Raw genomic sequence first — 25,881 nt, forward strand, 5'->3', positions numbered from 1 at the left:
ATTCTCTCTCTCTCTCTCTCTCTCTCTCTCTCTCTCTCTCTCACACACACACACACACACACACACACACAGATGTAGTGACGATTATGCATTCTTGAAAGAACACACATACAAAAGCTGACATAATGGATCTGTCAACTCTCAGCTTTTGAATTGGCTGTCTATCAGCAGAGAGGAACCAAAGGTGAGATAATTCCATGGTCTAGATTTAATCTTCTGCTACAAAAACCCCCACAAAAAACTGAACTGTTGGGGGGGGGTCTGCTATAATAGTGGGGACTGTTGTTAACTAAGCCACAATTTTAATGAGCAGGATGGCAAGGTAGCTAACGTACTTTTATAAATAATGTGTGCTGAGCAAACGCATGGAAGGAAGTTCCAGAGAATATCAGCATGGAAACCTAACTGTGGGACTGGAATCATTGTGATGTATGTTGCGGTAAGAATCAGACAATATAAAATCGGGTTTGCCTGACATTTCAATTTCCTGTGACGTCATTTACGCCTAATTTACTGCGGCAAACGATATCTGGTTCACCTCCACCCTCAATTTGTGACTTTTGAGTGAATCGAGCTCTCTCTGTGAATAACTTACATCAAAGCAGGATTATTTCAGGGAAAACTGAAGAGAATGTTGTGGAAGAAAAAAAAATTGGGACATAAACTTAAAACAAATAATGACTTGACTCTATAGACCAGTTGGTCTCTTCAAAACAAATCCCTGATCGTCTTAACTCTGCTGTGGCCTCTGCTGCTTAGCAGCTGGATCAGTAGCCTTCTTAATTCCCCTTCAGCAAAAGTTCCAGCACTGCATTAAGTCTTTGGGGAGCTTCCCCATAATTAACAGGGCAGGTCTGCAGGCGCTTTGGTACCTGATCTTATTGCACTTTTTAAACAAATGGAAAGAAAACATTCCTACTTGTTACAGACGGTATCATCTACAGAAGGCACAGCTGTTACCTAGTGCTCTTTTTTTAAAAATTTCCATTTATATCCCGCCGTTCTCCGAAGACTCAGGGCGGCTTACAATCTAAGAAGCACAAATCAATGTGCTTAGCAATAGCCTTCATTCTATGTATATGCCTGCTTATTAGGGCTTTCGGTCCCCCCCCCAAGTGGCATTATTACAAAGTCAGCTTATTGCCCCCAACAATCTGGGTCCTCATTTTACCTACCTCAGAAGGATGGAAGGCTGAGTCAACCTTGAGCCTGGTGGGACTCGAACCTGCACTAATTGCAGGCAGCTGGTGTTACTTAAGGAGGCATTAGCCCACTGCTCCACCAAGGCTCTTTGTGGGATGTGAAACAAGTGTGTTGAATGGAAATAGAAGAGCCCCACGGCAACGCCGTATTTGGTTTACTCTATTGAGAACTGAAATGTAGCCAGAACTAAGGCACAACACATAATAATTAAAAAAAATAAAATGAACAGCAGTGTCAACTGAACTCCAGTCTTCTGCAGTCTAATTTTCTCCAGACAAATTAGCCTATGGTGATCTCAAGCTAGCACATCCAATCCAGATCAGGATTTCTAGCTTTTTTTTTTTTTTGAGGTCTTCTTACCCTGTCAACCAGCACTCCGGCGGTGAGTGCCGCCTCCCCCCACCCCACCGGGCCAAAAGCCAACTGGCAAAGCCAAGTTTTAATACCCTTCCGGGAGGCCAAAATAGTAGAAGATCGTTCCATAGGATCGGGGGCCACGGTGGACAAGGCTCTTTCTCCTTGACCCTGTCTACAGGAATTGCTTAATACATGGGGTTCATAGCAGGCCCCTTCTGCTGGAGTGGGGCAGGCTAGTCCCACTGGGTTGAAATGGCACTTCAGTTCTCCTGGCAAGATTTCAGAAGTGGTTTGCCAATGTCTGCTTCCTAGGGCTGAGAGAGAAGGACTGGCCCCAAGTCACCCAGCTGGCTTTGTGCCTAAAGAGGGACTAGAATTCTTGGTCTCTAGTCAAGTGCCTTAAATACTTCACCAAACTGGTTCTCTGGCAATTTTCCGATAACTGTAAACCCACAGGTTTCAATGGCATTACATCAGAAAAGTGTATTATGACTACGCTTTAACAGAGAAGAGTGGGAGGAGGAGAGAAACAGAATTGGGACAATTTCTCTGACATTCTGGGACATTCCCAGAAGTTGTTTTGAACAACAACAACAACAAAAAATGGCCCTCATTCTTGTAATAGGAATACGCTATATAAGGCTCCCGAATGTCTAAAGTTGGCTTATTTCAAAATGGTTTCTCCGGGATCGCAATGCCACTGTTTCTTTATTTAATACACACTGAAAGTTTTTGAGACACGCCACAAAGTTTACAGTAGAGCAAAACATGTACAGTATTCTGAAGTGCATCCATGACTTTGTAATAAAAGTATTGCCTTTATGTAACAGTGCATTCCTGCACAGACATACCTACATAATTCCAATTGCAAAGATTTGCCTTGTCTGATTTCAGCATTTTTTTTCAAAGGGTAACATGCTGTGCCTTTAGGCTTTGTCTTACTGGCCTAAGTTGCAGCTTTTGATGAGGAAACATACCAATACTTTTTCATATTTTGGAGATTTTCAGCAGTATGAAAGGCTCTTCTCCTGGACTTGTGACTCCTTCACCAAGGGGGCCCAGAACATGCCTCTTCTGCCGGCGTGGGTGTGGTGAGCTAAGCCCATCAGGATCACCCATATGCAGTCTTGTTAACAAGGGGTTTTACTATTTTATCTTTTAAAGCAGAAGAACAGTTTTCTAGATAGTAGTTTACTAATTGGGAGAAAAGGTCTTATTTTTCCTCCTCTTAAATCAATTGAAATTTATCCAAGCAGCAGCAAGTAACTGAGACTAGTCTTTTTTTTTAAAAAAAAAAATTCTCAACAAAACTGTTTTTCCTCTAATAAAAACAAAGTTCAGTTCCTTTTCAGAACAGGAAACTAGGTTTTTGCATTTGCCTTGCAAAATAAAGATTAGGATGTGCTGACAAAGAGTACTTCAGTATTAGCATTGTCTTTCCAGAATATTCCACAACACAAAACCTCTTATTATGTTTCAATTTCTTATTATGTTTCACCGAACAAAGTTTTGCCTACAGTGGAATCAGTGATTTGACCTACAAACATGACCACAAAGATAGTCAATTTACAGAATGTGAGATAATTGTGCTTAGGAATGAACACAACTTTTATTTTAGTAAATCTCAGAGACAATAATTCCATTAGGCATTCCTCTGAAACTGAGAACTACAAATCAAAATAATTCCTTTTCTCTCTCTTATACATATACACTCACCCATATAGACACCACAAGTAGTCCTTGACTTACAAATGGTCATTTAATGACCATTTGGAATTACAGTAGTCTCAGAAAGGGTGCTTTATGGCAGGTAAATATCTTCCTGCTGTTGTAAAATGTTGTGCTTCCACACATTTCGGGCACTTGGCAAGTGGCTGACATTATGATGGGCTGTAGTGTCACATGGTCACATGACAGTGATTTGTGACTCTTTTGCTGGCTTCCGGCAAAAAATGCTCAGATGGGAGAATGGATTCAGACTTATCAAGTGATTTGCTTAATGAATGCCATCCAAATGGTCATAAAATCAGGCCCGGTCATGTGGATGCCTCAACTTACAACTGTCATGATTTATGACTGAAATTCCGGTCACACTTTCAGTTTAAGTTGAGAATTACCTGTACTTTCCAACTACAACAAAAGAAGATTGTCTCACTTTGTCTAGTGCAGGGACAGGCAACCTTGGCTCTTTTATGACTCGTAGAGTTCAACTCCCAGAATTCATAAAAGAGCCAAGGTTGCCTACCCCTGGCTAGTGCTTTGACTTTGAACTCCTACTACATGTTTCTGATGGCCATTTGGACTGCGACTTACAAGAGCTGAAATTAACAATTCCTGGAGGACACCAGGCTGATTATCTCACTCTCACAGCAAAACAGAACAGAGGTTGATCCTCTAGAGCAGGGGTCCTCAAACTTGGCCACTTTAAGACTTGTGGACTTCAACTCCCAGAATTCCTCAGCTAGCCTGCCTGGCTGAGGAATTCTGGCAGTTGAAGTCCACCAATCATAAAAGGGCCAAGTTTGAAGACCCCTGCTCTAGAGGATCATCCTCTAGAGGATCAAGAAGGCAGTTTTAAAACCAACACAGGTTATTTACTAATCCAAGGCAGATTCAGATTTCAGGCAGGAACTATTGTTTGTCTCACAATGAACTCTTGCAAAGTCATTTCAATTGGAATGACTAATAATCATGTATTAGCACATCCATCCCATAAATTGCACTGTAATCATTATCAGTTCTTCAGAAACAAGAGGCAGAAAGATGTTTTTATATTTTGGGAGAAAATCAAGGATCATAGTCAGTGGTGGGATTCAGCCAGTTCGCACCAGTTCGGCAGAACCAGTAGCTAATTTTTTGTTGCCCAGGCCCAGAATGGACTTCCGGAAGCGGCATCCAAACAGAGGACCGGTTGTTCACATATCTGAATCCCACCACTGATCATAGTTACATTGGTTGATTTATATTTCAATGGAAAGCAAAATAATTTGAATTTCTCAAATATGCACAGAGCAGAACACACTATTTTACATTTCAAGTTTCTACGAAGATAATTTTTTTTAGAAAAACACATAAATCATGTTTTCACAAAAATTTTAAAAGCAGATGTGAAAACGGTACCCATATGCCCAAAATGCAAAAATTACAGCAACAAAATTGTATCTGTTTTATGTATTCGACCCTAAGAATCTCTAATGAAAATAGTGTGCTAAATTAATAAACTTTTATTTTAACCTTTATTCAGCATGCAGGATTCTGTCTTTTGCAGCTAAATAAATGAACCTAGGAAAGACAGTTTGGTGAAGGAACCAGGCTAGAAACCAAGAGATTGTGAGTTCTAGTCCCATTTAAACACAAAACCAGCTTGGGTGAACTTGGGGCAGTCAGTCACTCTGCCGCAGTCGTAGGAGGGAGGCAATGGCAAATCATTTCTGAAAAACCTTGCCAAGTAGACTGCAGGGATTTGTCCAGGCAGTCTGGAAACTAACATGATTGAACAGAAGAAAAACAGGTACTTAAATGTGGCATCATGTTACCACCCACCCCACTTAAAGAAAAAACATTTCAAATCCATATTGCATGAATTCGTAAGATGCAAGTCCTAACTGAGGGAGGCTTAATAGAATTCTTTCACATATGCCTCTGTGGAGTTCCAGTTTGAAGACCATCAAACTTTTAGAACCCAGTGGTAAGTAAAATCCCACTTTCCCTCACAGCCGAACTAGATAGAGAGTACATGATTGCAACAAAATTATTTTTTTCCTTCAAGAACGGCAGGGCATAGCAATCGTGTAAGCCACAGTTCTAAGCAGTAGAGGACAATGACAGCAAAGAGTGTCTTAAGTACTCACCTTCTGACATTCAATCCTTCGAGGAGGGGGAGATTATGTGTGTTGGACAGAAGTTGACTTATGACTGATGAGAACATAAGAAGTTCGAAATGATCATTTCAGCCTCCCTAAAATTCTTTATTAGCAATTTGAATAATTTACATATATATATACATATACAATATATGTATACATATACAATATATGTATATATATATACATATACAATATATACATATACATATACAATTTACATATTTATATACATATATATTTAATTGTGTTTTAATACTCAGGACTGTCCTTTTCTCATATATATATATATATAATAAAAAGTAATGTAAAGCTCATGTTACCCTTTGTTAACTATTTTTAGATTACCTTGCTAGGCCCCAAACATGGGACAAATCTTTATTTCCTGTGTCAGCCTAACCTGAAGGCCATCGACAGGCAGTAGTCACACCGGTGACAGCTCATATTTGTGTAAATTTTAAATTGCTAACAAAGAATTAAGGGAGACTGATATGCATTTCAAACTTATTAGTTTTCATCAGTCAGCCATACCCTTCTGAGATTCGAACCTGGGCTGATTGCACATTAGGCAGTTGTTTTCACCTCTAAGCCACAGGATCTCTCTCGCTTTGTTAGCTGAGAAGCAAGAGGAGATATATGATATATATATATATATTTCCTATATATATATATATATATAGGAAAAGGACAGTCCTGAGTATTAAAACACAATTAAACAAAGGAGTCAAGCCTTTGTGGATTCATGAGAAAGGAAAGGCCAGACAAATCCATCTAGGAGAAGTCAGTAACTCATGTTCTGAGTCTTACCACCAGGCCAGTGTTTTTCAGCCTCAGCAACTTTAAGATGTTGGTTTGACCGTTCTGGGAGTCGAAGTCAACACTTCTTAAAACTGCTGAGGTTGAGAAACACTGCTAGACTTAATAGCTACTCTAGAACATCGGGAGCATTTATCAAGCTGTCAGAGGAAAGTTTCTGGCAGCTGAACCAGATTGATTGCCTACCACTGAACTCTGACCTCATTTGAACAGGAAAAGGAGGTCAACAGATCGGGGGCTTCCCCTGCTTCATGTGGTTCCAGCTTGGAGCCTCAGAAGGGAAAATCTGGTCTAAAAAGAGAACACCAAGAGCACACGCAGGCCAATTTCTCAAAGTGCTTTGCTCCTTTGGATTCATTAAAAGAAAAAGAAAAAAGCATTCGCTTCAGTTACCTATCTAGTAAACATGCTTCCCTCAAAAACACTGAATTCAGAATTATTACCGTACATATTAAAACATGCATATACATACATATGCACCTCCACCTTGAGATAACTGCATTTTAACCTCCAATGTACTTCAAGATGGATTTAGTCTGAACTTGGTGACAATTTAGATTTATTTATTTATTTAAATTTAGGTCCTGCCCCACCTCGGCCCACCATAAAACAAGACAAAAGAAGTATAATATAGAGAAAAATAGACACACGCATACAAAAAAAAAATAGGGAACAAGATAGTGAATCTAACCAACAACCCAACGCATACAAACATATCCAATAGGTGCCCCAATAGCCTTAGGTCAAGATATCATAGAATAACCAGCTTTTTAAGACTTCCCAAGAGACCAAAAGTGTGGGAGCTACGTAGATATGGAATTCATTCCATAGGGGAGACACGCTTCCTGGATCTCAATAGATGACACTGTTTAATCAAAGGGACCAGCACGGCAGACACTAAGAGAGACAGCCATTCCCTCAGATAATCAAGACTCTATCCCATAGTGTTAGTCCTCATTACAGGTAGTCCTCATTTAACAATTGCCTCATTTAACAATCACAGTTCACACTTATGACAGTGATGAAAAAAAAATAACTTTACAAATCAATCACATTTGCGATCTTTGCAGGCCTGTAAAAAGCAAAGAAAAAGTTGAAGTAAGATCATAAGAAAGAATTCCAGTTTCACTTAGCATCAACCGCTTTGCTTAGAGATCAGGTTTTCAATTGTAGTCACTAAAAGAGGACTCCCTGTATAAGTCTAACCAAGACCTTGTCACCTGCCAATTGAATAGGAGTGGTAGGTCCAGAAAGATCCTGAAGAGGAAGTGCAATCCCATCTAAAGTTAAGGGGGGAATATTCCCAGATCCAGTTGGTTGTTAAATCCGTTCAAGTCTTGGTGGGATTGAGTTGGAGTCAGTTTCTCCCCATCCCAGGCCTACATAACCTCCAAGCGCTGGGACAAAACTCTGACAATATCATTTAGCAGGGCTGGGGGGGGGGTCAAAAGATATAAAAGATAAAGAGTAGTATCAATTGATGATCTCAGAACGCAAAACAGGGGATAACTTGGTAACTGGTTTCACATAAATGTTGAAGAGAAGGAGACAGTGTGTCAAGGCCTGTAGCACCCAAGAGGGGTGGAGAGATTGAACTGTCCCAACAGCCAACACTGACAAGAGAACACCCGTCCAGTGGCACTCCTGATCCCCAAACCCCCAGACCAATCTACTGAAAACCACTAAAAAAATCATGGAGCATGAGGACAGATGCACCACCTCCATCTCGGTTATCTCCATACTAAATCCTGATCTGAAGCTGAACTGAAACCATTCTACGGGTAGATAATCTACTTCCTCCAAAATCCCACATTTTTTTAAAAAAAAAATCCTGCCTTTTGTAAAAACATAAATAACTCAAAAGCGGTCACATTTCTAATACTCCTTCCTCCTCCGATTTTCCCCATAGCAACAACCCTGTGAATTGAACTGGGCTCAGAGAGAATGATTGGCCCAAAGTCACCCAACCTTCCCGCCTAAAGGGGGACTAGAACTCACAGTCTCCTGGTTTCTAGCCTGGTGCCTAAGCCATAAGACTACCTTCCCTTTTTTAGGAAAGACAAGGATAGAACCCCTGAGTGCAGGGATTGCCTCTTGAGGAGGGGGAGGGGCACTCTCACCTCCTTCAAGACTCCTTCAGAGAAGCCACCACCACAGCGTGGCCCCAACTCAAAGTCACCACAGATCATATAGTGAACAAGGTGCTGGTTATAATTGGGGAACCAGGCTCAATTTTGGACCAATTACGTAGTCACTAGTGGTCTATCAATTCAGCAGATCTCATAGGAAAGTTGTGGCAGGAAAAAAGAAAGAAATCAATGTCGATTGGTGGCCCCCAGGGGGAGGGCATTCTCTGTGGGCGCGCCAGACCTATGGAACCGCTTGCCGGTTGAGCTCCGGATGGCCCCCGACCTTCGCTCCTTCCGGCGCGATTTAAAAACTTATTTATTTGAACAATCTGGCCTGGTTTGATGGGGTTGGGGTTGGGTCTAATTTTAACATAGTTTTAATCATTGTATTATATTATTATTATTATTTATTATATTTTTATACCGCCCTTCTCCCGAAGGACTCAGGGCGGTGTACAGGGCAATAAATATAAAAAAGCGGAATACAAAAGTTAAAAAAACAATTAAATATTTAGCCCAGTTTAAAACAGTATTAAAACATATTAAAACCCCAACCCTAACCCATCAGACCAGGTCAGACTGCTCGAATAGATATGTTTTTAAGTCGCGCCGGAAGGAGCGAAGGTCGGGGGCCGTCCGGAGCTCAACCGGCAAGCGGTTCCATAGGTCTGGCGCGCCCACAGAGAACGCCCTCCCCCTGGGGGCCACCAATCGGCATTCTTTGACCGGAGGCACCCTGGACGGAGGGAAGTTGATGCCGGCCGCAGGTGTTGCCGTAGGTAATCCGGACCCATGCCATGTAGGGCTTTGTAAGTCATTACTAACACCTTGAATCTCACCCGGAGGGCATGTTTATTTAATTCTTTTAACTTCTTTTAACTTTTGTATTTATATTCTGATATTTATTGCCCTGTACAACGCCCTGAGTCCTTCGAGAGAAGGGCGGTATAAAAATTTAATAAAACTAAACTAAACTAAAACTAAATGTTACGCACTGTACCTGGGCGCCTGAAAGAAATATGTTGTTCTAATAAATAAATGAGCAATCGGTTCTAACATCACACTTTGCTTCCATTAGAATTAAACTCTATGAAAGTTAGGGGGCCATTTCTAAATTCTGAACTGGGTTTGGATCTTCTCATTATATTTATGGAGGATCTGAAGATATTTCCTCCATGTTTCTAGGGATTTAAATCTAATTACTAATAAAATAAATAGCTAATTCAGCAAATTGTAAAGCACAAGGCTGATCAAACTCCAATTCTCTTAAGTTTATTTCTAGCTCCATCTGGAGATGATAACTCCCTTTATCCTTGACTAGGATTATATAGCCCATGTGTAAACAGACAGCTGAAGATATATGAGAAACACTTCTCAAATAGCTTAACAACATTAATTATCTTTGACAGGAATAAAATTGGATAGGTGTGCTTCAGACATATTTTTAAAAAAAAGTTGTTTAGCAAATTCTAAATGAAGTCCTACCCAGAGAAAATGTGTTTTCATGCTGTATTGGGCTAAATAAACTACGGTAATTTGGGCTATTCAGGAATTCGGTGCAGCTGCAGCCTCAGCTTAAATTTGATGGAAACACCCTCTTCCATCCTGTTTTATATTCACAGGAACCCAGTTCTGCTCTCTACTCTGCTGTCCAGGAAAGAAATGAGGGGGGGGGGAAATTGAGAGAAAACAGATGCGTTCCCCTAACCCACAATTCTTCAATCTGGAAGGAAGACCAAAAAGCATTGAAACTTACAAAATTTCAGTTGCCTCAAAATGGTACAATCAGGTTCAGCAAACATTGTAGCAACAAAAAAAGTAAATAGCAACTATCAGCAAGTTATCCTAAGGTAGATTAGCGACACAGGCTATCCACAAGCAGTCCTTTAACCTTGAGTTTTAGTTATACTTCTACACACACGCTAAACAGTGTCCAGAAGCCACCACAAATTTGTTGCAATTATGGCACAGCTTCAAAGAATACATCCCTTAGTGCACATTCTGTTGGGCCAGAATGTGGAGAGATTAATTATAAATACATAGTATGTGATACTGCCAAATTATTCCTGCTTGTCTTCGTCTCTTGGGGGTGTAACTAAGCAAAATCACATCCATTACTTATTTTGGGCTATGTGCACACTGGACCCCTAGCTTGTTTCTCCCTTACCAAAGCAGCATTTTCAATTCTCATAAATAATATTTAGCAGTGCACAAAGCAAGGCACACCAAGTCTGTTTAGCACTTCTTACTAGTAGAAAAAAGCAAAGCTGGAATGAAAAATCAGTGACCATTCATGATTTACCTTTAGCTTCAGTCAGTTTGTGAGTATCTTGAACAGTTCTTTTTTATATATATAATCCATTCCAAGAAGACAAACTGAAAAGTGTCGAATACTTATAAATTCTTATAAATAAATTCTTATAAATAAATGTCACCTTTGGAGAATACAATTTCCCCACATTTATTGAAAAGAACACATTATCTAGTTTTATTATTCCTCAACTTACAATCCTTGGTTTAGCGACTGTTCAAAGTTACATCAAGAGGGACCTTACAACAGTGGCAACCTCTTCAAAGTCATGTCATCAAAATTTGGGTGCTTGCCAACTGGCATGTATTTACCATGGTTGCAGCATCCCCAAGTCATGTGATCGCCATTTGCAACCTTCCCAGTTGGCTTCCGACGAGCAAAATCACTGGGAGAAGCTGGATTCACTTAATGACTGCAAGATTCAGTTTAACAACCATGGCAGAAAAGGCTGCAAAATTGCCTGCGACTAACTTAACAACCACCTTGCTCAGCAATGGAAATTCTGCTCCCAAATGCGGTCGTAAGTACTGGCTTTCAACTCTCATTGCCCCACACCAATAGGAACCAAGACGACTGATGTGACAAAAGCACAATTCATTAAAGAAACTATTCAGGCTCTCAATGATTCTGGATATTTATTTTAGGGAAAATATATACAAAGGTAGCAGGAATCTGCGGGAACACCCACAATTCACACAGCACGGCTAGGAAATTATACTATTTTAAAGAATAAAAAGATACATGTGCTGTATATGGTACAGCAATTCAAGTCCACACCTGAATATAAATTCCTGCAATCAGTTATTTCCAAGATCACGCATTGTATTCCCAAATTTTTACACAGAGCCACAATCACTTTCCAAGACATATATGATTGCTTATATACTGTCCCTACGCACCATATTCCTTATAATCCTTCACGGAATTACTGAGTACAGCTGGAATTCATTCATTTTTAGAAATATGCAAAGGCCCTCGCAACTTTAAACTTTTGCTTACAGTGTTCCTTAATCCCTCTCTCTGTACAGCCATTCTTTGAGGGGGGAAAAAAAGTTCAGCTTGTACCATCATCACCATATCCCTGTCACACATTTGGTACCAGCGTTTTCCTCCCTCTACAAAGCTGTTTAAATCAACAGATACTAAGCAGATTAGTATCAAGCCTACTTTGGAGACACCACCTCCTGTGTCCTAACACAGAAACAGAGCCAGCTCGAGAACACTCTGCTGTTAAGTTCTGCCTTTACCTGTTTGCTCTGCCCTTTTCTCTACCGCTCTCCATTCTCACCCATTGTTATGAAGCTGCTGTCCGTCAGGCACCATGAATCGCTTGAACAATCTTTTGATACCAGGATCCAATTCCGAATGGCAAGAAGGCAGCAAAGTTGCCGTTCTCTGTCAGATCTGTGTGGGGATACAGAGCAAAAAACGGCAAAGCCAATGCTTGGGACAGCAGCCCTGCCAAGTCTGAAGCCCTGAATGCTTGTTTCATTTCCCCAAAGGGAAGTCGAAATCGTGACCCCTCCCTTGGAGGGGGAAGGAGGGCAGGGTTAAAGAGGTTGCACAGGACGGCCCTCGCAGTCAGGAAGTCAGGGCCCCTTCTTCCCTCCAACCTGAGCAGAGAAAAAGGCTGAAGTCTCACATGCCCAAAGCAAGCCACGGGGCTTTCGCTTCCAATACTCACAAACCTACGCAGCCAGCTGAAGATGGTAAGACAAGCTCTCGCACTCTCTACACGGCTGTGCTTTTAGTCAGGCCACCTTTGGAGTTGCTGCCCTGACAAACGTGGGGAAAGGCGAAGGCTTGGATTTTTTTTTTTTAATTTCCGTTATTGGTATCGCACTGGATGCCGCAATTCCACTAAAGTCGAAGCAGGAAACAAATTCCAATTCCTCCTTTCACATCATATGACAAGATCCTTATCAAGGTGCAATTAGCCAACCCGGGAAAAAATAAAATAAAAATCAAATCAAATGAGGTCCTGTTTTATTAGCCGTGCGTGTGGGATGGGGCTGGAGTTAGTACCTCCAATTAGCAATCTTAGGGAAAAGATGAATACAAATTACCGGTAGAAAAGGACAAGTTAAAAATGCTGGGGGGGGGGGGAAGGAAAGACTCTAGTCGAGAAAACAGCTTTCCTGGAGATGATTAGCTAGCAAAGCAAGCAAAGGACCACAATGAGCTAATTTCTGCTGCCACGTTTCACCACAGAGGAGAGTTAACCATTAACTATTCTCTTCCCAGTCAATTGTTGGCTTGTTTCTTTTGGGCAATCCGAAGGAAGAGAAAGCTGTTCAGGAATAAACAGGATACAGGACGGGGAAAGCAGAACTGAAGGGAAGCCAGTCAAAACATTGAGGTCTCTAGTGCATTAGATCCCCAACTCTGGCCATCCCACCCAAGTCCTGTAACGCAACAGAGGCTGGAAGATAAGACGGAAGCGCTAATCCGTCCTTCCTGTTGGGATGCACTGTTGACTCTTCCACCAGCACAATGAGCTCTGGCTGAACGGGAAGGCGCATCTAGCATAGCTTATAAGTACTTACGACCGCTACTGAGCCTAACATTTCTGTTGCTAAGCAAAGGCAGTCGTTAAAGTGAGTTTTGCTCCATTTTATGACCTTTCCTGCCACAGTTGTTAAGTGAATCACTGCAACTGCTAAGTGAATCTGGCTTCCCCCTGCTTGCCAGAAGGTCGCAAAAGGGGATCCTGTTACCCAGGACACTGCAACCATCATAAAAAAAAAAAAAAAAACCAGTTGCCAAGTGTCTGAATTTTGATCGTGTGACTGTGGGGGGGATGCTGCAACGGTTGTGTGAAAAATGGTCCTGAGTCCCTCGTTTCCAGTGCCATTGTAACTTCAAGCAGTCACTAAACCAGACATGTCAAACACAAGGCCCGGGGGCCGGATCCGGCCCGCGAAGTGGTTTCATGTGGCCCGTGAAGCCATCCTGGAAACAGTGAGGAAACGGCCCCCGCTGCCTTGGCCCTGGCCCAGAGACCCTCCTTCTGCCAGAGACCCTCAGATCTGTCCCACTCCTGCCCAGGCCCCCATAGGCACCCTTGATGCCAATGACGTAGAGCTGGCCACGCCCACCCAGTAGGCCATACGCACTCTAGCCACGCCCACCCAGTAGGCCATACGCACTCTAGCCACGCCCACCCAGTAGGCCACGCCCACCCTGGCCATACCCACCCGGCCCCCTGAGGGCAACCGCAATGCTGATGCGGCCCTCAATGAAATTGAGTTTGACACCCCTGCACTAAACAAACAGTTGTAAATCAAAGATAGCCTGTATTACCTGTTCTGTGACAGATGAATTCAAAGAGCTTTGTGGTGCTTTGAGTTTAACCCCTAAAAGGTGCTTCAGAACATGAACACAGCATCCACCTGCCACTCTTTAAAGCAGCTGTGTCCTGTCCTGGGAATAAAAGGCTGTACTCTGCAGTTGCCACGTAGTTTATGTGCACATGTAAAAGCACCCTTCTGGAACTAAGCGCTGTACTGCACAGGCCTGATTTAGATTACGTTAAAATTCTTTCCAATTAAAAGTGTTTGTAGGGTAGAGGGATTTTGATTTATTCTATTGGAAATCAAATAAATTTAAGAGGACCAGGTTTAACTGTAAACAGATAATGGAGGTCTTTTAGCATTTATACTTTGTGATGTAAAAGCAGTACTTCTAAACTGATTACATTTGGTTTTGCTTTCCAAGGCAAATCCATAAAATCAGTTATCGAGAGGTTTGGAAGGTAGAGAAAAATACTCTAAATTTTCTTTGTCCTCTTAATTAAATTGGCTTTTATTGGAATAAATCAAAATTCTACTCTGTCTGCAAGAGACAGGGAAGAAAGCCTGACATAAAATTAGGAAAAGACAATCTACCTCCATTTGCAGCACAGCTGCCTGATCACCAACGGGAAAGAGAAATCTGCATCAACTTGATCTTCTGTATAATACTGGGATGAATTAAAAAACAAAAGAACAACAACAAAAACCAGAAAATCCGAATCCAAAAGAGATGTAGTTCTAGGGAATTGTTTGAAATCATGGAAACCTCTATCTGCAAAGAATCAAATCCATCCTTCCTTCCTTCCTTCCTTCCTTCCTTCCTTTCTTTTTCTTTCTCTTTCTTTCTTTCTTTCTTTCTTTCTCTTCTTTCTTTCTTTCTCTTCTTTCTTCTTTCTTTCTTTCTTTCTTTCTTTGTTTCTTTCTTTCTTTCTTTCTTTCTTTCTTTCTTTCTTTCTTTCTTTCTTTCTTTCTTTCTTTCTTTCGTTATGGTTGCTATATCACGTGCCTTCTGACCATGGGAATAACATGTCTTTCCATGAGAATCAGCAGGAAGGAAGAGGGACTTGACAACCAGAAAGGATATCCAGAGAACTGGTATTATTTGATTCCAAGAAAGGACAAATAATTCTCCATTCTGTTTCAAAACCGGTTTCTTGAAAAGAAGTAGAGAAGCAGAAGACTGACAGCTCAATTTGGCCTAAAGTGTTTTCATTCTGACCTTCAAAAGGGAAAAAAAAAAGCTTCCCTCCTTAAGCCACTTTCTTTCATGTAACTTAAGACGTCAACAAACTGCTCTTCAAATTTTTGCCCGCCATTACCTACTTTCTTCAAACAGTGTACGAGGCTTTGGCAGGACTCTCCCATCCATCGCCTCAGCTGCTCACTCCCGTTTCCTTACATTTTGGCTGACACAAAGGAACGTGCAGCTGGGATGCTTGTAAGGGCAAAGCTTTTCCAAAGACTATTTTTGCTTAAGACGGAAAGGGAGTCGATCGTCCAGATTTTGATCAGGCCTAACGCAGGTTCTCCCACAGAAATAACACCAGTCGCTCTGACCCAAAATGCAGCAGCTACTCAGTTAGGTCAAGTACTTCCCTGGACTGTCCACAAGGCTAGAAAACAATGGACTTACAACCCAACAATAAAGGCACTTATAAAAAAAGAACTATACAAGCATTCATGTCTGAGCACAAATAGCAACGCTGAAAATTCAGCTCAGTCACCGATATTAACATCTCCAAATCCACCTGCACGCGATTCACAAATATTGATGGCAAAAGGACATTCCAATCCTTTACCTTCTAGCTCAGTGGTGGTGAACCTATGGCACGCCTGCCAGAGGTGGCACTCAGAGCCCTCTCTGTTGGCACGCATGCCACCGCCGCCGGCAGCGGATCCATTAGGCTACCACCGCCGCCCGGAGCAGGAGCCCCACCCAGCCTTGTATCGGCACCCCGCGGCACGGTCGTAGCCATTTTTGTGCCTTGCAGCACGGTGGCCCATTTTTGCGCCCCCATTTTTTTTGCGTGCCAGAGGTGGCACTCAGAAGCGCCTCCCTGCCCCCCCCGAGGGCACCACAATGCTGATGTGGCCCTGGCACTTTGCGATAAATAAGTGGGTTTTGGGTTGCAGTTTGGGCACTCGGTCTCTAAAAGGTTCGTCATCACTGTTCTAGCTTATCAATGTAGTCGAATAATACCTTTATCACACACTTAAATTTGCTCAAATGAGTCCAATCCTTCATGAAAATAACTGCGCAATATACATGATGCCTTAGCACTTTCGACTGTAACACATTTTTGTATGCAGCTACTTTTTTTTTTTTTTTATTGAAAAGTTTTAAAATACAATTTTCCTTTAAAAAACCCCCCTTCCCCCTCCCTCCTCCCCCCCTACCTCCCCTCCTCCCCCCTCCCTCCTCCCCCCCCTACCTCCCCCCCTCCCCCCCCTACTTCCCAGAGCTGAATACAAGGTATATATATATATAAAAAAGCAAACCTAAGCAACCATATACTAACAACTATAAATTCTAAAATCCATCACTCTCTAGCTTATATAGGATAAAACAAACCTTAACAATATTAAATATATATATAAAAAAAAAACTAGAATAAGAAAAGGACACTCTCTAGCTTGTATAGAATGGAACAAACCTTAATAGTATTAAACATATATTAAAAACAAAAAAAAGGAAAAAGAAAAAAAAAACCCTTCTCAACCCTATACTTATCCTAAATAAACTCCATCCATTTTATCCATTCCATGATATAACCTTCTTACAAATAATTTTCCAAATTAACCAAGGATCCCAAATCAAAAAACTTTAAAGTCAACTCTTCTGTAATCGACCGTTCCTCTTCCAGTACCACATCTATAATTATTCCAAACACAACAAAAAAGAAAAAAAAAAAAGATTGCAAACAAAACTTGAACTTTAATCCAAAAAAGCTCACCCTTTCCACAAAACCACCAAATATAAAAATATATTGCGTCTACACCCAAATCTTTTCCCCCCTCCCCTACTTGACTATTTGACTATATCGTAAAAGTTCCAAAGACTTCTGCGATTCCTGCTACTTTCTCTTCTTAGATCGTTTTGCAGCAGCACGCGTCACCCTCTGTTTTATAGATTCATCCGACGAGGTTGTATCTTGATCTCCTCCAACACCGTTGTCTTCTATCTGACCATCTTCGGCCTCTTGATGGACTCCTTCTCCAGATCCCTTTCCAGCTTCCAAAAGTGTTAATGGCGTTGCATTTAAAACATTATTGTAGAAATCACACGCTTGCATCACAGTAACCAAACGGTACTTTTTACCTTCATGCGTCACCATCAACCCCACTGGGATCTCCCATCTGAACCTTATATCTCGTTGCTTGAGCTCTTGCACAAGAAATGTAAAATCCTTCCTTCTCCTTAGAATCTTTGGAGGAATTTCTTTTAAGACCAAAACTTCTTGATTAGCAATCATAACTTTAGTATCATAAGCAGCTTGTATAACTTCATCTCTAGTTTCCCTTTTTGCAAAATATACCACCACATCTCTAGGCAACTTCCTCTGTCTGGCAATCCATGAATTCACACGAAACACTTTGTCCATGCCTCCTTTTATTTCAGATGCTGGCTGTTTCAACACTATTTCAAAAGCCTCAGAAACCAGCTGCTTTAGATCTTCCTTAGTATTCTCCTTTAAGCCTCTAATTCTAATGGCAAACTGCATCTGGAAATATTGAGCAAGACACAGTTCCTTTTCCATTTTATTTTCATTCTCCAATACTTTTGCTTCTAATATAGCATTCTTTTGAGTCAAGTCTTCTAGCTTTTCCTCCAATTCTTCCACACACCGAGCCACTTTACACACTGAAGTCAAGATGTCTACCCTCATCGCTTTGAGCTTCTGTTCCATCCTCTCCTCCATTCTCTCCTCCAATTTCTCCAATTTCTCCTCCATCTGTGCAAATCTAATATTAATTGATTCCAAAATTACCTGGGTATGTTTTTCAAGAGCATCTTGTAAGTCCTTTGATGTCAATACATCAGGAGGATGCAGCGCCTGCAATAATGATTGTTGCACGGGAGAAGTTCCAGCACTCCGAAGAGTTTTAGGGGGTGGTTTAGCCGCCATCTTTTACCAAATATGACGCACTTTCACTTCAGATTTGTAATCCAAAAAAGTCCATCAAGCTGGAGAGTAAAACATAGTAATCCTCTTTACCATTTCCTCTTGTATCGCTCTGCCTGCTCCTTTAAATCATAGTCATTCCTTCAGGCAGGGGTGGTCGCAGACGGCTGGCTCTGCTCCAAGAAGTCAGGAGCAGAGGCGACGGCCAGCTGGGAGCAGCCCAGGCTACGGGGGAGTTCAATCCTTCAGCCGCCCAAGCCATAAGCTCAGGCGGCCCTGGAGAACTCTACCCCTACCTGGGAGCTCGCCCCCTCCTCTTCTCCCGAGGAGGGGGCTTCGTATTCGCCCGAACAGCTGATCGGCGCTGTTTCGGGCGAAAAAAACAACAGCTGAGCCGCGGGCAGCCCGGGAAGGCTCCCTCCGTCGCCGCGGAGCCACCGGAAGTCCTATGCAGCTACTTTTGGGAAGCACACCAAAACTGCAGTCAATTCACAATCTCTGCAGATGCAGTACTGACTAGTAAATTACGGAGAGTATATTCAATCCTAATCAGTTTCCTTAACCAGTGGTCAGATTCTGAATACAACTCAAAGTGGTAATTATGACCCACAAAGCCTGATACTCTTATCAATTCAAACTGAGAAACCGCAAGTGCATCACGTGAGCTTTCTCAGATTTTAAGAATCTGCAGTAGAAGATGTGCTCTCTTTCTTGCTAACACTTGTGGCACGTTTTTTTTAAAGAGACTTGAAAGTGGGCCGTCTTGGCAGTTACTCCAGATTTCTGGAAGGCCATGAAAAGGAAAACAGGACTAGCTCCATTCTTTTGGTAGCTGAGGAAATTATTTTTATTCATGTAATATTCTTAAAGGGACGCGGTGGCTCAGTGGGTTAGTTAGGACGCTGAGCTTGTCGATCAGAAGGTCGGCAGTTTGGCGGGTCGAATCCCGAGTGCCACGTAACAGAGTGAGCGCCTGTTACTCGTCCCAGCTTCTGCCAACCTAGCAGTTCGAAAGCACGTAAAAATGCCAGTAGAAAAATAGGGACCACTCCGGTGGGAAGGTAACAGCGTTCCGTGCGCCTTTGGCGTCTAGTCATACCGGCCACATGACCATGGAGACGTCCTCGGACAAGCGCTGGCTCTTCGGCTTTGAAACGGAGATGAGCACCGGCCCCTAGAGTCGGAAACGACTAGCACGCATGTGCGGGGGAACCTTTACCTTTAATATTCTTAAGTCAGGTTTGCTGAAATACATTTTACAGACAGGTCCTACTCTTTTTTTTTTGCTTATTATACCGTATCTTAATTATAACAGCTTGTTTTCTCTGTATTTTTACTGCTAATGGTGTTCTTAATTAAGTCAGCTTATTATACAGTCCATCTGGTCCTGGTGATTTGGGCTCGTCTAGGGTGGACAGGTGCTCACTTACCATTTTACTGCCTATTTTAACTTGTGTTTCTAATCTGTTTTTTTATGCTACTGTTTTTGATATTATAAACTAAGTATTAAAAAAAATGCAGGGTGAAATATTAGTACAAACCCAGAGTCATATCTACATAAAGAAGAAGAGTAGGGGAAGCAGAGCAGAGAGCATTCCTCAAGCAACTGGGCTTGTCTGAAAAAAAAACAAAAAACCACTTAGAACTTTCAAGAAGGCACCAGATGTTAAACAGAAAAAAACAGACTCAGTTTATCTTTAGCTGAGCAAGACCATCAAAGACAGTTTCTAGCACTAAGGGAAAAAAAAAGCTGTTAGAGCCACTTGGAGACCACACTTTTCATTCTGGAAACTTCCTGGTCAACAACTTTTGGTACACTTGTTATCTTTAACGCCAAATTGCGTAACTGGCTTAGGGCTGTAGTATATTGAATATGTGTGGGCTGTTAGGCATAATTTGGTTCCTTTTTAGCAAGTCCCTAATTCAATCCAGCTTTGAACTGAAACAAATAGGGAGAAGCTTGAATGCTATAAGGAAGGAGGAAAAAAGCTTCATCCTGGATTTAAACCATTTATCGCAGTTACTTGACCTCAGTAACAAATCCAGAAGCTAAGCCAGGTTCTACAATTTATCTATGACAACTCCATAAATTTACTTACGTAAGGTTATTACAGAAGAAGACCCCAGTATATGCTGACCTAGAATTATGTGTGTGAACAGTCTTTCGATTGTCCTGTTATTATGAACAGTCGTTATGCTCTACATAAATGTTACAGTGAACGAATTCAAAGCCTTTCCATCCAATTTCCTTCCTTCTTTCCAGTGATATTTACTGTAACAGAGACAACGGCCTTTGCACTTCCCGAAGTAGATTCTAGCTCAGGGGTAGGCAACCTCGGCTCTTTTATGACTCATGGACTTCAACTCCCAGAATTCCTGAGTCAGCAATGGAAGTTGAAGTCCATGAGTCATAAAAGAGCCGAGGTTGCCTACCCCTGTTCTAGCTCATGACACAATGAATCTGATAACCTTTAAGATTTCACAAGATATTAATTTTTTTATAGTAGTCAGTAAAGTTGCCCGAGATGATTTAAATCTAAGTTGGGAAACTAGACAAAAAAAGAAAACTTGCTGGGCTGTCTTCTTAGAATGGATGAAATCCCACTACTAGACAATTTCTCCTCTCTGTTCTGAGTTCAGAACTATATGATGCTGTACCACTCACTATTTTGATTTATAACCACTCTTTTAAAGAAGCTGTTACACTGCCTTCCATTGAGGACCTGTGTACTGGACAGGTCAGAAAGAGGGCTGAAAAACTATCTACCAGATTCCTCACATCCTGGATATAAACTGTTTCAACTCCTACCCTTAGGATGCCGCTATAGAGCACTGCATGCCAAAACAACTAGACACAAAGACAGTTTTTCTCCCACAGCCCTGTCTTACGCCTAAGGATATTTACCCATGTAGTAGGGCTGTATTGCTATTATCCTTCTCATTTTTCCTATTACCTTCTCCTATTGGTATCTTGCAAGGGACGCAGTGGCTCAGTGGGTTAGGACGCTGAGCTTGTCGATCAGAAGGTCGGCAGGTTGGCGGGTCAAATCCCGAGTGCCGCGTAACAGAGTGAGCGCCTGTTACTCGTCCCAGCTTCTGCCAACCTAGCAGTTCGAAAGCACGTAAAAATGCAAGTAGAAAAATAGGGACCACTATGGTGGGAAGGTAACAGCGTTCCGTGTGCCTTTGGCGTCTAGTCATACCGGCCACATGACCATGGAGACGTCCTCGGACAAGCGCTGGCTCTTCGGCTTTAAAACGGAGATGAGCACCGGCCCCTAGAGTTGGAAATGACTAGCACGCACGTGCGGGGGAACCTTTACCTTTACCTTATTGGTATCTTATGCTTTATCAGTTTGTTGTTTCTATCTTATGATTTACCATGGTATCTTACGATTTACAATTTACGATTTATCACTTTGTTTTTTTGCGTGTACACTGAGAGCTTATGTTTGTATGTACACTGAGAGCTTATGCACCGGAGACTTAATTCCGTGTCTGTCCAATCACACTTGGCCAATAAAGAATTCTACTCTATTCTACTAACAAATCCCTACACATACAAGAAACTGACTCCTATTTGCTCCGTCTGGGGCACCGTGTTTGATAACAGCAAAGCAAATGTGTACAAAGAGACTGAATATCCGAAGCAGGTTTATAGACACACATAAGACAACATTCGTAATGTGTCATAAAATAGATTATTTGGGAGGACCATTTCTTTCAGGCTACATCTGTTTTATCTTTTAACGTTTTTTTCTGGGCCGGTGACTCCCACCATGAAATGCAGTTGGTGGCCTCATGACAAAGGACCTCTTCTAGTCCATGAATAACTCAAAGGCTAATGAAACAAAATCTGACTGAGTGCAACACATTCAGAGGTTCCGTTTATATGTGCCACTTGGGGCCCCTAGACAACATTTACAACCGGATGTAGCAAAAATACATGAATAAGCAAGTAAAATATCTGCTATCTTTCTGTTTATAAAACTCCTAAAGGCAGCACATCAGTCTCTAGGAAAGGAATAGATAACAGTCAACTGAACACAGAAGCATTTCCTGTGCTAGAGATCCCTAGGCAAATGTGCCTCTTTTAGTTTCCAACTACTACAATTGGCTCTCAAATTGTACCAATCTGAAAGTTGCTACGTCCTTGTGGACAGACACCTGTTGAGCTAAATGCACTCATCTTAGCAGCTCTCCTCTCATTTCAATTACTTAAAATGCTTACAACAATTTTATTTTAGATCAGAAAGATTTAAGTTGTCATTTCCGGTCCGGGTCTGGATGGGGAGGAACAGGCTTTGACTCAACCCTGACAAGACTGAGTGGCTGTTCGTGCTGGCATCCCGGGAAATTCCGATTATTCCATCATTGGCCATGGGGGGTGAGCTATTACCCCCCGTAGATAGGGCCCGCAACTTGGGGGTCCTTCTAGACTCACAGCTCTCTTTGGAAGAGCATATTGGAGCTGTGACTAGGGGGGCCTTTGCCCAGGTTCGCCTGGTGCGCCAGTTGCGGCCCTATCTAGACCGGGATGCCTTGCGCACAGTCACTCATGCGCTCGTGACCTCTCGTCTAGACTACTGTAATGCTCTCTACATGGGGCTGCCCTTGAGGTCCACCCGGAGACTCCAACTGGTGCAGAATGCAGCCGCGCGAGTTGTCTTGGGAGTTTCCCGATACTCCCATGTTACACCTTTGCTCCGCGAGCTGCATTGGCTACCGGTTGCTCTCCGGGTGAGGTTCAAGGTGTTAGTTATGACTTACAAAGCCCTTCATGGCATGGGTCCGGATTACCTACGGCAACACCTGCGGCCGGCGTCAACTTCCCTCCGTCCAGTGCGCTCCCACAGAGAGGGCCTCCTCAGGGTGCCTCCGATCAAAGAATGCCGATTGGTGACCCCCAGGGGGAGAGCGTTCTCTGTGGGCGCGCCAGACCTCTGGAACCGCTTACCGGTTGAGCTCCGGATGGCCCCCGACCTTCGCTCCTTCCGGCGCGATCTCAAAACATTCTTTTTTGAACAAGCTGGCCTGGTCTGACGGGATGGGGTTGGGTTTTTAAAACTAGTTTTAAATTTTAATATGTATTGATTTTATGGGCATGATGTTTAATGGCTTTTTAATTTTTGTATTCGATTTTTATTGTGTATTGCCCTGTTCACCGCCCTGAGTCCTTCGGGAGAAGGGCGGTATAGAAATCAAATTATTAAATTAAATTATTAAATTATTAAATTTCCAATTTAGCATTTCTTTTTCAGTGAAAATTTCCCCCACTCTTTTACAGCAAACATCTTGGTATTTTAACAGACCAATACATAAGACACACACATAACAAACCTTTGAAGCAATCTTTGGTAAATTTTGTAAGCAATTCATTTGTTCAGTTGATAGTGATAAGAATTGTTTCCAGATGAGGAAGCAAAGATGATGATGATGATAATGATGATGATGATGATGATAATAATAATAATAATAATAATAATAATAATAATAATAATAATAATAATGATGATGATGATGATGATGATGATGATGATGATGTTGGAAGGGAACTTGGAGGTCATCTAGTCCAACCCCCTGCTCGGGCAGGAAACCCTATACCATTTCAGACAAATGGCTGTCCAGTCTCTTCTTAAAAACTTCCAGTGTTGGAGCATTCACCACTGGTTAATTGTCCTAACTGTCAGGAAGTTTCTCCTAGGTTGCTTCTCTCCTTGACTAGTTTCCATCTGTTGCTTCTTGTCCTGCCTTCAGACACTTTGGAGAATATGATTTTGCATAAAGCACAAGCAATCCTAAAAGAGCACTTGTAAAAAAATATTAATGGGCTATTATCTTTGGCAAATCAACTGAAAAGTCAATTTGAATTGGTTCCTTTAATGTATGTTATCCCTTTTTTAAGAAACATTAACGATGTACTACTGTATTGAAAAAAGAATTAATCCTACCCTAAAGGTAGTCTTTGAAGCATAAGGCGTGTTGCCAACGGATCTTCAAAACTAGAACTTTCAAGTTAAGTTTATAATAATTATTATTTGGTTATGCTTTGTTCTTTTAAGGAATGTATAAACAGCACTGTGCTTTGTAGCAGCATGTCATTGTGCTGGGAGAAAAATAAAGTACCACAACAGCATTGTTTTTAAAAAAGTAGGTCTAATGCTTTTTTTGTATATCACATGTTTTAAAGGGTACAGAACGTAAACAAGATAGATTTGATATTTGCAATGAACTTGGGATGAAGCCACTGTATTTACTGTTCAAACCTAAAGCCAACATCTTAAACATGAGAATCCTTGTATTATGTTTTGGAAAGTGAGGTTTCCAAAAGGTTTCAGTCTATATTTCACTGTGCCCAGATTTAACAGGTTATTTAAAAAGTATATCCTAGGATTTCATCTATTATACAACTTAACTGACATTTTAAAGCCTGTGACCTCCTCGTATTTTTAAACAAATACATAATCTTCCTTTGGTGCCATATATGCCAAATTTATACACGCTTCCAAAAATTCAGAAAACCCCAGATGTCCTTTAAGAGGTATGCTATTCCACTCTTGAAGAAACAACTGAGCATCACCACTGTAGCCTGCTGTGTCATTATGATTTCCACATGTATCTGCAGAAGATGGAACATAAAAAGTCCTTACAAAAATCTGTCAGAAAGCTTACTTGTTATGCCTCAAACTGAGATGCTTAGGTGTATTTTTAATTACAGATTACATTCAGCTTAGTACATATGCTTATACACACTTCCTATCCACCCTCTCTATGTTGTTGTTGTTGTTAGTTGCGAAGTCGTGTCCGACCCATCGCGACCCTATGGACAATGTTCCTCCAGGCCTTCCTGTCCTCTACCATCTTCTGGAGTCCATTTAGGCTCACGCCTACCGCTTCAGTGACTCCATCCAGCCACCTCATTCTCTGTCGTCCCCTTCTTCCATTGCCCTCAACCTTTCCCAGCATTAGGCTCTTCTCCAGTGAGTCCTTCCTTCTCATTAGGTGGCCAAAGTATTTGAGTTTTAGCTTCAGGATCTGGCCTTCTAAAGAGCAGTCAGGGTTGATCTCCTCTAGGACTGACCGGTTTGATTGCCTTGCAGTCCAAGGAACTCGCACGAGTCTTCTCCAGCACCATAGTTCAAAGGCCTCAATTCTTTGGCGCTCAGCCTTTCTTATGGTCCAACTTTCACTGCCATACATTGCAACTGGGAAGACCATAGCCTTGACTATACGCACTTTTGTTGACAGGGTGATGTCTCTGCTTTTTAGTGTGCTGTCTAGATTTGCCATGGCTTTCCTCCCAAGGAGCAAGCGTCTTTTAATTTCTTGGCTACAGTCCCCATCTGCAGTGATCTTGGAGCCCAGGAAAATAAAATCTGTCACTACCTCCATTTCTTCCCCATCTATTTGCCAGGAATTGAGAGGGCCGGATGCCATGATCTTGGTTTTCTTAATGTTTAGTTTCAACCCAAGTTTTGCACTCTCCTTCTTCACTCGCAACAAGAGGCTCTTTAGTTCCTCTTCACTTTCTGCCATTAGAGTGGTATCATCTGCATATCTTAGGTTGTTGATGTTTCTTCCGGCAATCTTAATTCCAACTTTTGATTCATCTAGCCCTGCCTTTCTCATGATGTGCTCTGCATATAAGTTAAATAGGCAAGGCGACAGTATACAGCCTTGCCGGACTCCTTTCCCAATTTTGAACCAATCAGTGGTTCCGTGTCCAGTTCTCCCTCTCTATAGATAAAATAAAAATCATATACTTACGTTGAACTAATAAGAAAA

The 25,881-nt window shown here is 41.8% G+C and overlaps 1 protein-coding gene across 8 annotated transcripts in view; it reads right to left on the reverse strand.

The window, feature by feature from the left end:
- The window catches only part of LOC308663589 (alpha-1,3-mannosyl-glycoprotein 2-beta-N-acetylglucosaminyltransferase-like), a 46,359-nt gene that overhangs the window by 10,901 nt on the left and 9,577 nt on the right, over nt 1-25,881 (reverse strand). For 4 of the 8 annotated variants that reach the window (XM_081320151.1, XM_081320149.1, XM_081320154.1 and 1 more), the window contains exon 1: nt 11,927-13,261. The exons of 2 other annotated variants lie outside the window; for them this stretch is intronic. The gene's annotated coding sequence lies outside the window, so the exon portion shown is untranslated. Of the gene's footprint in view, nt 1-5,411; nt 5,440-11,926; nt 13,262-25,881 lie in introns of those variants that run through there. 2 more of the 8 variants (XM_081320158.1, XM_081320150.1) reach the window with 2 other exon arrangements.

The sequence above is a fragment of the Vipera berus genome (assembly GCF_964194415.1).
Source record: "Vipera berus genome assembly, chromosome: 2".
Lineage (NCBI taxonomy): Eukaryota > Metazoa > Chordata > Lepidosauria > Squamata > Viperidae > Vipera > Vipera berus.